This window comes from Vombatus ursinus, unplaced genomic scaffold (genome assembly GCF_900497805.2).
Source record: "Vombatus ursinus unplaced genomic scaffold, bare-nosed wombat genome assembly UNPS02001419.1, whole genome shotgun sequence".
In the NCBI taxonomy this organism is placed as follows: Eukaryota; Metazoa; Chordata; class Mammalia; order Diprotodontia; family Vombatidae; genus Vombatus; species Vombatus ursinus.
In genome coordinates this window covers 25031994-25042755 of record NW_020941197.1, presented here as the reverse complement: position 1 = coordinate 25042755, position 10762 = coordinate 25031994, and the positions used below count along the sequence as shown (strand labels likewise).

General features: G+C 35.7%; 1 long non-coding RNA gene across 2 annotated transcripts in view; it reads left to right on the top strand.

Annotated features, from left to right (window-relative positions):
• Nucleotides 1-10172: 10172 nt before the first annotated feature.
• The window catches only part of LOC114045815, a 617680-nt gene continuing 617090 nt past the window's right edge, over nt 10173-10762 (top strand). For both annotated transcript variants that reach the window (XR_003569432.1, XR_003569433.1), the window contains exon 1: nt 10173-10234. This is a non-coding gene — a long non-coding RNA (uncharacterized LOC114045815). The remainder of the gene's footprint in view (nt 10235-10762) is intronic.

The window sequence follows — 10762 nt, the reverse complement described above, 5'->3', positions numbered from 1 at the left end:
CAATACAGAAAATGGAGCTGAAAAATGGCAGGGTCGGGGAGAGGGTACTTACCTGTATGGAGCTAAGAAGCTTCGGTTCAGAAAGTCAGAAGCAGAACAGGGAGGCTTTGTTCATTTTTCAGTTTGCTCTAAGAGACTTTATAATCTTTACATAAAAATTTGTATAAAAGTGTGTTGAAAGGTGGCACCAGAGGTGGGGGCTAAACTGTACATCATTTTAAAGACTAAATTCATGAGTAAATTCCCATGAATTCTTCTTGAATTTGAACAGTGTAGTTTGAAGCTGTGATTTTGTAGATTAAATTAAATAAATATTATTTGGAATAGATGGTCCAAATGTTGTTGTTCAGTTGTTTTTCAGTTGTGTCTGACTCTTCGCAAATATATTATCTTTAAATACCAAGTTTTTATTAATCTTTTGAAAAAGACAAAAGAAATTATTATGAAAAAAGTGGTGACTGTAATAATAATAGCAAATGTTGTCTTGTTAACAGGCTTTGTCATCAGTGGGTGTGCCTAGAAATCTAAAGTTTGGTACACTGAGTGCAAGTTCTATGGTACAATGAGATTGCTGTCATTGGGAACACTCAATCTGTCAGAAAAATGGGGATGCCAAGAAGTTTTCAAATTGCTACAGTTTTAGCCACTGCGTTAACTCTTTTGCCCTCAAATAGATTTATTTTACTTTAAATTAAATTTTAAAAATCATAGATAAGTCCGTAATTGGAAGGTAATCATCTTAGAGCATTTTATATTAAGCTGCTGAAGGATCAATGATCGATCATGCCAACAAGCCATTTTATGGCAGTATCTGGGTTGTTCCTTAAAACAGACAATTATAAGATTTCTCTGCCTTATCAAAAGTACTTCTGGGGAGGAGGTAGAAGACTTGCACCTATTGGAGGATTCCATATCTATTTTTTGTGGGAGCATTTTGACCCTTGGAGATTTATGAGGAAGGAGAGCCCTTTCTTCAAGTTACATGAAAGTCAAGTGTATAAACTCAAGTGCATAAAACTGAAGTAAAATGTACCAGCAAGTTATGAAACTACTTAGTGAAATTTAGTCAGTGCAGAGTGCTTTTAAGCTGTTTCTTATGTTAAGGAAATAGTGGCTCATTTAAGATATAGAGGCATACATTACACCTCATCAATTTAACTGAATTCCACAAACTTTTGTGGACCTATTGTGTACAGAGAAGGATCCTAGATGCTGGAGGATACACAAACTTTGGATAAAGTAAACAGCTTAGAATCTAGTAGGATGATGTTACATATACAAATAATTAGGATGCAAAATAATCCATGACAAATTTCTGCTTCAGAAGTAAAGTTTAAAGCTAAGTATCTTTTTATATAGTTCTTTCTGCCGCTGTGGGAACTAAGGGTTCAAGAGAAATCTTTTTTCCTTAAGAAAAAACTTGCAGTTATAGAGGCACTCTGCATAAATTCTGGGGCTTGGACACATACAAGCAAGATAGTTGCTGCTGCTTATATACCAAGAGGGGAAGACATCACCTATAGCATAACCTTAGTTAACCATAATTTATTTAATCAAAATTTTTATGCACTGATGGGGGGGCAAATCATGAGAAGACAAACTCGTTACTCAGTAGTCTCCAATACCTTCTATATCTGTGGTCTACTGGTGAATCGTCAGTTAATCAGAAGATCTAGTTAATCAACATTCAAATCACTATTTAATTCAATCAAGTAGATTGGTTGAATTAGCATTTGCTTTTCCATGCACCAACCACCCTGTCATTTTGTGGAGCCATGCATACAGAAGGAAAATAAAAATTAGAAATTTTGTATACTCCTAATAGACACCTGATTTTTAAAATTTTATTTTTATTCTTAATTTAAACAGCCAGAAAAGAGTATTTGCACACACACACACACACACACACACACACACACACGCGCGCGCGCACACACACACACACCCCAGAACACAAAAAGAAGTTTCTATATGAAACTGTGAATTTATGTATATATGTATATCTCCATTTCAAAATGCTTTTTCTGTTGTAAAATTAGCTTTACACATAACTATCAAAATTGTCCTGGTTGTTTGTGTTTCTTTTTGAACATCTTTCTGATCCTGTCTGTGAAATTTTAAAAAATGTTAAATTACCCTCTTTTTTTTTGGCTCCACAGTTGCAACTCCTCCCATTCCCACCCCAAACCCTCTCCTTAAAAGAAAAGGGCAAAAAGCTGTGACAAATAATAATAGCTAATAAGAGCTAACATTTATATAGTGCTTACTATGTGCCAGGCACTGTGCTAAGTATTTCACAATTATTATCTCAATTGATCCTCAAAACAATCCTGAGAGGTAGGTACTATTATTATCCCTATTTTACAGATGAGAAAACTAAGGCAGGTTCACACAGCTAGTGTCCGAAGCCGGATTTGAACTTAGATCTTCTTCATGACTGCAGGCAGGCCCAGCATTCTATGAACTGTGCCACCAAATAAGCACAGTCAAGAAAAATTAATCAGCACAGTGGCCGTGACAAAAATAGATGTCTTTTTCTCCACCTTGTGTCTCTATCAGAAAGTAAGTAACATGCTTCCTATCAGAAAGTAAGTAACATGCTTCATCATGGCTCCTCTGAGGACATAGTTGCTCATTGTACTGATAAGAGTTTTAAAGTCTTTCAAAGCTGTTTTTCTTTTAAAAGTTTTTATCTTATAAATAATTCTCCTCATTCTGTTCATTTCTGTGCCTCAATTCATACCATCCAGGATTTTCTGAAACCTCTTTCATTATTTCTTATGGTGCAATAATATTCCATTACATTCATATGCCACAGTTTGTTAAGGCATTTACCAATTGTTCAAGAGACAACCTAAGGCACTCTCTTAGATTCTAGTTCTTTTTTTCTGCTCCTTCCCCCTATAACAGGATCAGGAAATTTGTTTTGCTTATGACTATTCCTTCCCAGGCATTACCCACTTTCTTAACTCTACCAGCCTCCCCCATCCCAGTAGGTTTTCCAACTGAATTTGATACGTTATTTAATAATCAGTCAGTCAATAAACATTTATTAAGCACCTGCTGTTTGCCTGGCATTGTGCTATTTCTACAACCCACTGTGTTGTACAGTTTGTTAGCTTCAGATAAGAGTAAGGTTCATTGATGTTCACTCACCTCCCTTTTTCCTACATGTTTATTTATTTTTTTTCTCATGCATTCCAATGATGAGAAATCTCAAGTTTTGCCTTTCTTCCTCCTTTTTACACTAGAGTATTCCTCCCTTCTCTTCCAGACTCCTAAAATTTAATTCATATATGCATTTACATGTATGTATGTATGTGAGGATATTTAGAGACTCTTCATTGCATTTCTCACAAAATATTTTAAAGGAGTTGTTTTTATATGTCTTTGTAGGAAGCACATATTTCGTGCTTTAAAATTATGAAATTTTAGTTGAAAAAGATTGAGTAAATAATTCAGGAATGTACTCTGTTTACCTTTTAATAATTAAGCAGGTTAGACTGTGTACTTTTATAGTCATTGAGTTTTAATTTATTTATTTGTTGGTATGTGCTGATTTTTAAGATTTCAGTTAAGGTGGACTATTGGAAAAATGAGGATAAACAGAATTTAGGAGCACATAAAAAGAGTAAGTGACATGGGGATACTTTAAAAGAATTTGCTTCAAACAACCCAGGATTTTGTTGGTGTGGATACTCCCAGCAATTGCAGATTGCTTAGATTTCATAAATTAGAAGATAACTTTTGAAAATTTCTTTGGCTAAAAAAATTGTCATCCTGAAGCCAACCTAGTGGGGAGCCTCTCAAACTTAGTTGGGATGACCTTGGAATAACAGAAATACAGTCCACAAGCAGACACATAGCCCTTCCACTATGGTAGGACCTGCTGGAGTCTACTTGCTTAGTAGGGCCTTTGAGAATCCAGGATCGCTTCCATTCTGTGGTGTTACCTTGCCAGAGAAGGAATTTAAAGGAGAGCTTAAAGGCACATGAGAATAAAATTAGAAAATTATAAAGTTTTAGATGAAATTAAAAAGAAACTGAACAAGTATGTGGTATTTACTCTTGTTACATAACTGATATGTACATAGGAAGTACTCTACATATGTTATCTTAATTGATTCTCACAACAACTGTATGAGGTCATTGAGGTTGAGAGAGATCCCAAAACTCTCTTGGCTGAGGCATGGTTCAAACTCAGGCCTTCCTGACTCCCAAGACCAGCCGCTAACCATTTTGTCTAGGGAACTTCTTCCCCTCTCTATTAAGAAGAGAAAGGAGAAAGTTCGATAGCAAATGTGTCTGTGCTGTAAACCTTTTGAGAATTTTGATTTGGGTTTGTTCTCTTGTGAGTCCTAGGTTCTAATTGTGCCCAGGACTCTTTTAGAGTAGACCTAAACCCTTAAATCTATTCTAAAACCTCCCTGATTTCCATGTAATTATCCATATTAGGCATATCTTATAGCTAGGCAATATGCTTTACTCAGAAAATCTTGAGCTTATATACCTGATATTGGACAGAACCAAACTAGTTTTTACGAGTAAGGGTTTAGCATGTATTTTGATCACTTCTCTGCTTATTTAATTCATGTTTCCATGTATGTTGGCATGTATTTTGATCACTTCTCTATTTGGTTAGTTCATGTTTCCATTACTTGAATTTCAATTTCAACTTTGAAAAGAAAAATATAAAGAAACCCAATGTTTTAAATTGTATCTAATAAATAAGTATTGAGTATTTAACACTTGGTAGTGAAGTTTTACAAGTTTTTACTCATCGTGCCTCAGATTGAGGAAAAGCCCCCATACTTTTTAAATTAATAAGTAACAGCAATGGAAATTATTCTTAAGAGTCACCATCAAGAGAAGCATCCGTGGTGTGGTGCGCAGAAGGCTAATCTCAGAGTTAGGAAGACCCAGGTTCAGTTCTTTGTCATGTACTGGCTGTGTGATCATGTGTTAGTCTCTCCTCTGTCTCCCCTCTCCCCACTCCCAGTTCCCTATACTGATGAAATTACCTCCCTTCTCCCCAAAAAAGTCAATGTTATTGTAACATGAGGTTGACCTTTGAACTGCATATTAAGTACCAATGATTAAAACACATTTGTTTATGCAAGAATGAACAGCATGGTCTTGTTGATAATTGAAATCTTCATCTGTTCATATGGCATGTTTTGTCTCTCTGTAATGCTACTCTCATTTAAATTGATATGTTGTAACTAATGTCTGTTTCAAGGGCATGCTTCCTACTATCCAAATATAATGTAGGCACCTAAAGTTTTCAACATTTCAGGCTATGCTTTTTCTTTTATAATTTAATTATGTATGCAGTTAATAGCTATGGGGTGTCTGGATGATACTGTTACAAGTATTATCTGTTTCTTTTTCATAAAACGTATTGATCACTGTGGTTTATTTTGGTATAGTCCTTACTTTTTTTTTCTGCACAAACAATTGGCTGAAGGTTTTTACCAAAAATAGGGACAGATGGACATTTTCAAATGGATTTCTGAATTGCTCGGGAAACCTAAGATTGTGGCTTCTAAAAGAATTTTCCTGTATAGAAAGCAGGCACTTAAGGCTTAATATTTTTCCTTTTAGATATATTTCATGTATTCACCAAAGTTCTACTTTTGTACTAAAGCCAATCTTACAGCGTCAGAGCTGCTAAAAGTAGTTACATTTCTGTATGAGCTTTTCTTAACAGGTCATGTCTGTGGTTTTTGGCAGCTCCATTTTTGTGTGTGCATGTGTGTTCTTTTTAATCTTTCAGGTTTATCCATTAAACATGGTATATTGGCACTAACCATTTAGTGCTTTATTTTTCCTTTTCTTTTTCTATCCAAAGATGAACTCTGATATGGCATCAATTTCAACACAAGTTAATTTGCAGCCCATATATAGCCAGTGACTTTAAAAAAATCACATAATCTAGTCATTCACTGTATTCTAATACTGACCTGGGAATTGTTGCTTCACAACAATATATTCTGTTTTTCTGGGTAATACATGGATTTGTTAGGTGAAATATTATAATTCCATCACAAAAAATGAGGAAGTGTCACTGTCCTTTTAAGTCACTTACTTTGAAACGAAAGAAATATTTCCTCTACGATATTTCACCCAGGTAAAATCTTCCCTTTTCCATTCTACTGCAAAATCTCAGTAGAATCTAAGACAAACTACAATTCTCCCCAAACAAAGTAAAACACCCTCCTTAATCTGTTAGTTCAAGGGGATCAGTCTTAGCCATTTTGATCAGACCAAAGTTCACTGCATAAGCTCTATATCAATATTACAGTTAGGATTATAAATTCAGGTCATTGAAGGCTCCCCAGCTAGGGCAGGGAATCACTTTACATGTCCAGAAGACTTATAGTCGTTGCCTCTGATGACTCTCTCCATGATTTCTCTCTGAATCATACAACATTGCTAGATTATGTTTCCAAAAATGGAAAGTGATGCTGCAAAAATCTCAGTAGATACTCTGTCCCTTAGATTTTCACTACAATGCTGCTTCTTTACTGCTAGATTGGGACTGGGGTGAAGGGAGGATTAAGGAATAGCTAAGGAGAAATAGTGTTGAGTGTTGCAGAAATAAGTTCTCAGTAGTTTGGGAGGAAGGAGGGCTAAAATTTGGGATAAGTCTTGGGAAGTGTCTGTGAAAAAAGAAAGGAATAGAGGGGAAAAAATCAGAAAACTGAAACTACTGTTTATTTAGATATAGGTTGGGCATATATTTGACACTTCTGTTAATCCTTTTCCTTCTCTCTTTTTTTTCTGTCTCTCTAAGTCATGGAGGGCTCACCTCTAGTTACTCTGAAGGATATTAACTCATATTGGTTACTCCAGCTTTGTTTAGATATTCCATCTCCTGACTCTGGTCATTTTTATTGGCTGTCCTTCGTGCCTGGAATTTTCTTCATCTCTTCTTCCTTGCCTCCTTCAAGTCCCAGTTACAATCCTACTTTCTAGGAAGCCTTTCTCAGTCCCTATTAATGCTATTGCCTTTCCTCTGAGTGCATCTCCAATCTATCCTTTATGTATCTTGTTTGTATACAGTTATTTGTATGTTGTGTATCCCATTAGACTGTAAGCTCCTTGAGGGCAGGGACTGTTGCCTTTTTTGTATCCCTAGTGCTTGGCACATACTAGACCCTTAATAAAAGCTTCTTAACTGATTGACTATGTATGTATCTGTATCTATACGTGGAAAGATGGAAATTTCTGTTCTTTGTGTATATATATATATATATATCTACTACATATGTATTCCAAATAAACATTTGTGTGTATGTAAGTATATAATATGGCTTTATATGTATATACACATAGATCTAAAGCTGGAAGCGCCTTCAGAAATCATGTATATATATGTATGTGCTTACGTACTATATAAGTAATATACATGCCTCTCCTTCAGTTTTCTCATATATAAAATGAGGAAGTTAGACTAGATTACCTTTGAAGTCTTTTCTAGCTCTAAATCTGTGATTCTATGACTCTTAATGAAATATAGACAAAATATGAAAATAACTGGAAGAGTAATAATCATGACAAAAATTCATTAAGCACCTCTGCAGAGAACTACTTTGGCAGAAGCATAGAATATGTGGAGGAGAGTAGCATGAGATCAGGCTAGGGTCCAGAAGAAGGGGGTCAGACCAAAAGGAATTTAAACTTGTTAGGCAATATGGATAAGAGCACTTGAAGGGTTTTGAGCAGAGGTGTGATATGGCTGTATCTATGCATAATCAAACAGTCAATCAACAAACATTTAATTAAGCTCTTGGCAACAGTGTAAAGTATGGTTTGGGGAGAGAGGGTGAATATAGATTAAAGACCTGTTCAGACCATATTATGGTAGTTCAGGCAGGGAGAAGAGCCCAGTATCACAGAGTTAGAATTAAAAGGACATTGTGACTCATTGGATTTGAGAGATGAAGGAAAGGGAAGAGTTAAAGGTAGCACTGAAATTTCAAATGTGGAAGGTACTATAGCTGGAAGGCATTTAAACAACCATATGCATACAAGATATATACAGAACATGTAGAAGGTTATGTCAGCAGGCCTACACAAACTGCAGTTGGCTGGCAAAAAATGTAGAGGATGTTTTCCAGTACCTTTTTTGTGGGCTACTGGACCTGAGGGCCATAAGCAGTGCAGGCTGCAGGTTGTGCAGGCCTGCTCTAGTGGGAGGTGGACCAGCAAAGGCCTCCTCCAGAAGTTGGTATTTGAACTCCATCATCAAGGAATACAGGGGAACTTAAAGGCAGAGGGGAGAAGGGAGAGTGTTCCATGCATGGGAGACAGCCAGCTCCAAGTCATCAAGAAGGGAGAGGAATGTTATGTGTGAGAGAGTCAACAAATGTAATTGGTTTGTCAACTTCAGGGTTATACAGCTAATGAGCATCTGAGGCTGGATTTGAACTCAGATCTTCTTGACTCCAGGTCTAGTCTTTTGCCTGCTGGGCCACCCACCTGCCTTTAAGTAAGCAATAGAATCAGGATTTGACTCAAGGTCCTCTGTCTCCAAAGACATTATCACTGCCTCTCTCATAGGAGCCTAGAAGAGAGTCTAGGGCTCAATATATTAGACTCAGAAGTTACTTGAATAAAGGTGATAGTTGAATTCTTGAAGGTGAATAAGTTTAGTAGGGGAAAGAGTGTATAGAATGAGAAGAGGAGCAAGGGTAGAACCCTGAATGACTTTAAAGTTTGGGGAAGATGAAACCCAGGAAAGGAAACTGGAGGAGGGGTGAGGGTGTTAGGGGGAGTAATAGAAAAGGTATCTCAGAAGCCAAGGGAAGAGAGAGTATTCAGTAGGATTGCTGGTCAGTAGGTGTCAAAGGCTGCAGAGAGGGTAAAGAGAATGAAAACAAAAGTAAGGTTCTGGGGTTTGTGGATTAGTTGGTCACTGGTGACTTTGGAGAGAACGGTTTCAGCAGAGTGGTGGGGACAGAACCAGAATGCAAGAGGTTGAGAAGAGAGTGGGTGGTGAGCAAAAACAGTAAGATCTCAAGATTTTAGTTGTGTGGATTATGTTGAAGCATATAATTTTCCTTGATTAATTTTAGTGTAGCATATTTTAAAACACTGTTATGGTAGGTTTATAAGTTTTTAACCAGCTTGTGTTTATGTATATATTTTTCTATTAGTAGAACTAATTTTTGAAAGTTCAGATTGCTTATTCTCTGTGGAGATTATTAGTACACATGGTATCAAGGTCATCACTGAGATTTCATAGCAAATTCAGAGATACCCCTTTCCAAGACTACAGTGTGCCAACTTCAATTTTTAATCTGAAAGCATTTCCTGGTCAATTCTTCTTAAATTCAGATTCTCTGAAATGTGTCTAAAAACTGTTTATCAATAGGAAAAGCTCACTGATTCGTAATAATTAGGACAAAGACTGTTCTGATTTACACACTTTAAAAAATAAATGGTCTTCATTATTTTCAAGTACATAAAATAACATGAACAAGCCTAACCGAGTGTTGCCAATTAAAAGTCCTGATGGACAAGCTTTAAGAAGTGGAGATGAGATTCCTTCTAGACTAAACCCTGAGAGGGCAGGAATTTTGTCAGACTCATTTTTTTATATCCCTTTCAGTGTCTAGCATAGTGCCTTATGCTACTATACCAAGGGCAAGAGATAATCTTATTGTTATTTATATAAAAATTGATGCTGCTGAAGTGTTTTTTAAAGGTGCTAGAAAATTATTTTTTCAATTGTAGAATAAACTTTATCCCTTAAAATACTGTTTGTACTATTAATCTGTTAGGCAAATGCTTTATTTCATAGAGAGTTAGAAAGGTAAGTTTCAGGTCAACTCACATCTGAAATATGGTGGATTCCAAATTAGTAAAATTCAAATTAATGATGTTTTTCTGTACTGGTATGGTTTTTGCTTTTTCTTTTCTTTTTCTCTGGACAGAGTACAGATGCAGTGCTCTGGATTCTAATCCTTTGTCTTATATTTTGATGCATATTTGTTCTTTGCTTAGATATTTAAATACATAGGACTTTTATCATTTTCTAGGTGATTAACATGCATTTATTTGTCCATAAATAGCCACTCTCTTCTCTCTCCTAGTTATCAGGTTGTTATGAAAATGCAAGGTAGTATTTCAGCAGATGGCTAAATTTAATTTTTTTTTCTTTTTACAGTTTCACAGAAAAAAAGTGTTAAGAATTGTTCTTAACCACTTCAGACTCCAGAGCGTGAAGGTAATATTCATGGAATATTCTTTAGCATATATGAACGTCTTCAAATGTTATATGATGTTTGGGGTCCTTCATTCATTATCTCATACTGAACAAGCCTTTGGCAGGGTACTCTCATTGACTATGTCTACTAGATTATTCTACAGAATAATCATAATATCTATTATAAAATGTTTTAAGGCTTGCAAAACATTCTCCATATATTATCTAATTTGAGTATCTACAATCCTCAAAGGAACACATTTAACAATTTCTTATTTCAAGTCCAAGTTGAGTAGTATTTCCTTCTTCCTTTTCTTCTTTGGAATAGCTCTGTCTTTCTTCTTATTTTCATTAATTTAGGACTCATACATTTATACCTTATTTATTTTCATTTAAATGGAAATATTAGCATGGGGCCAGGGCTGTGCTGGAGCCAGCTCTAACAGGCTTACAAGATGTGATTGTTAAATTTTCAGTGTATGCATTTACCCCTCTGAAATCAGCAATCAGTACAAATCAAGGCTTAATTTATTTTTTGTTGATTGTCTA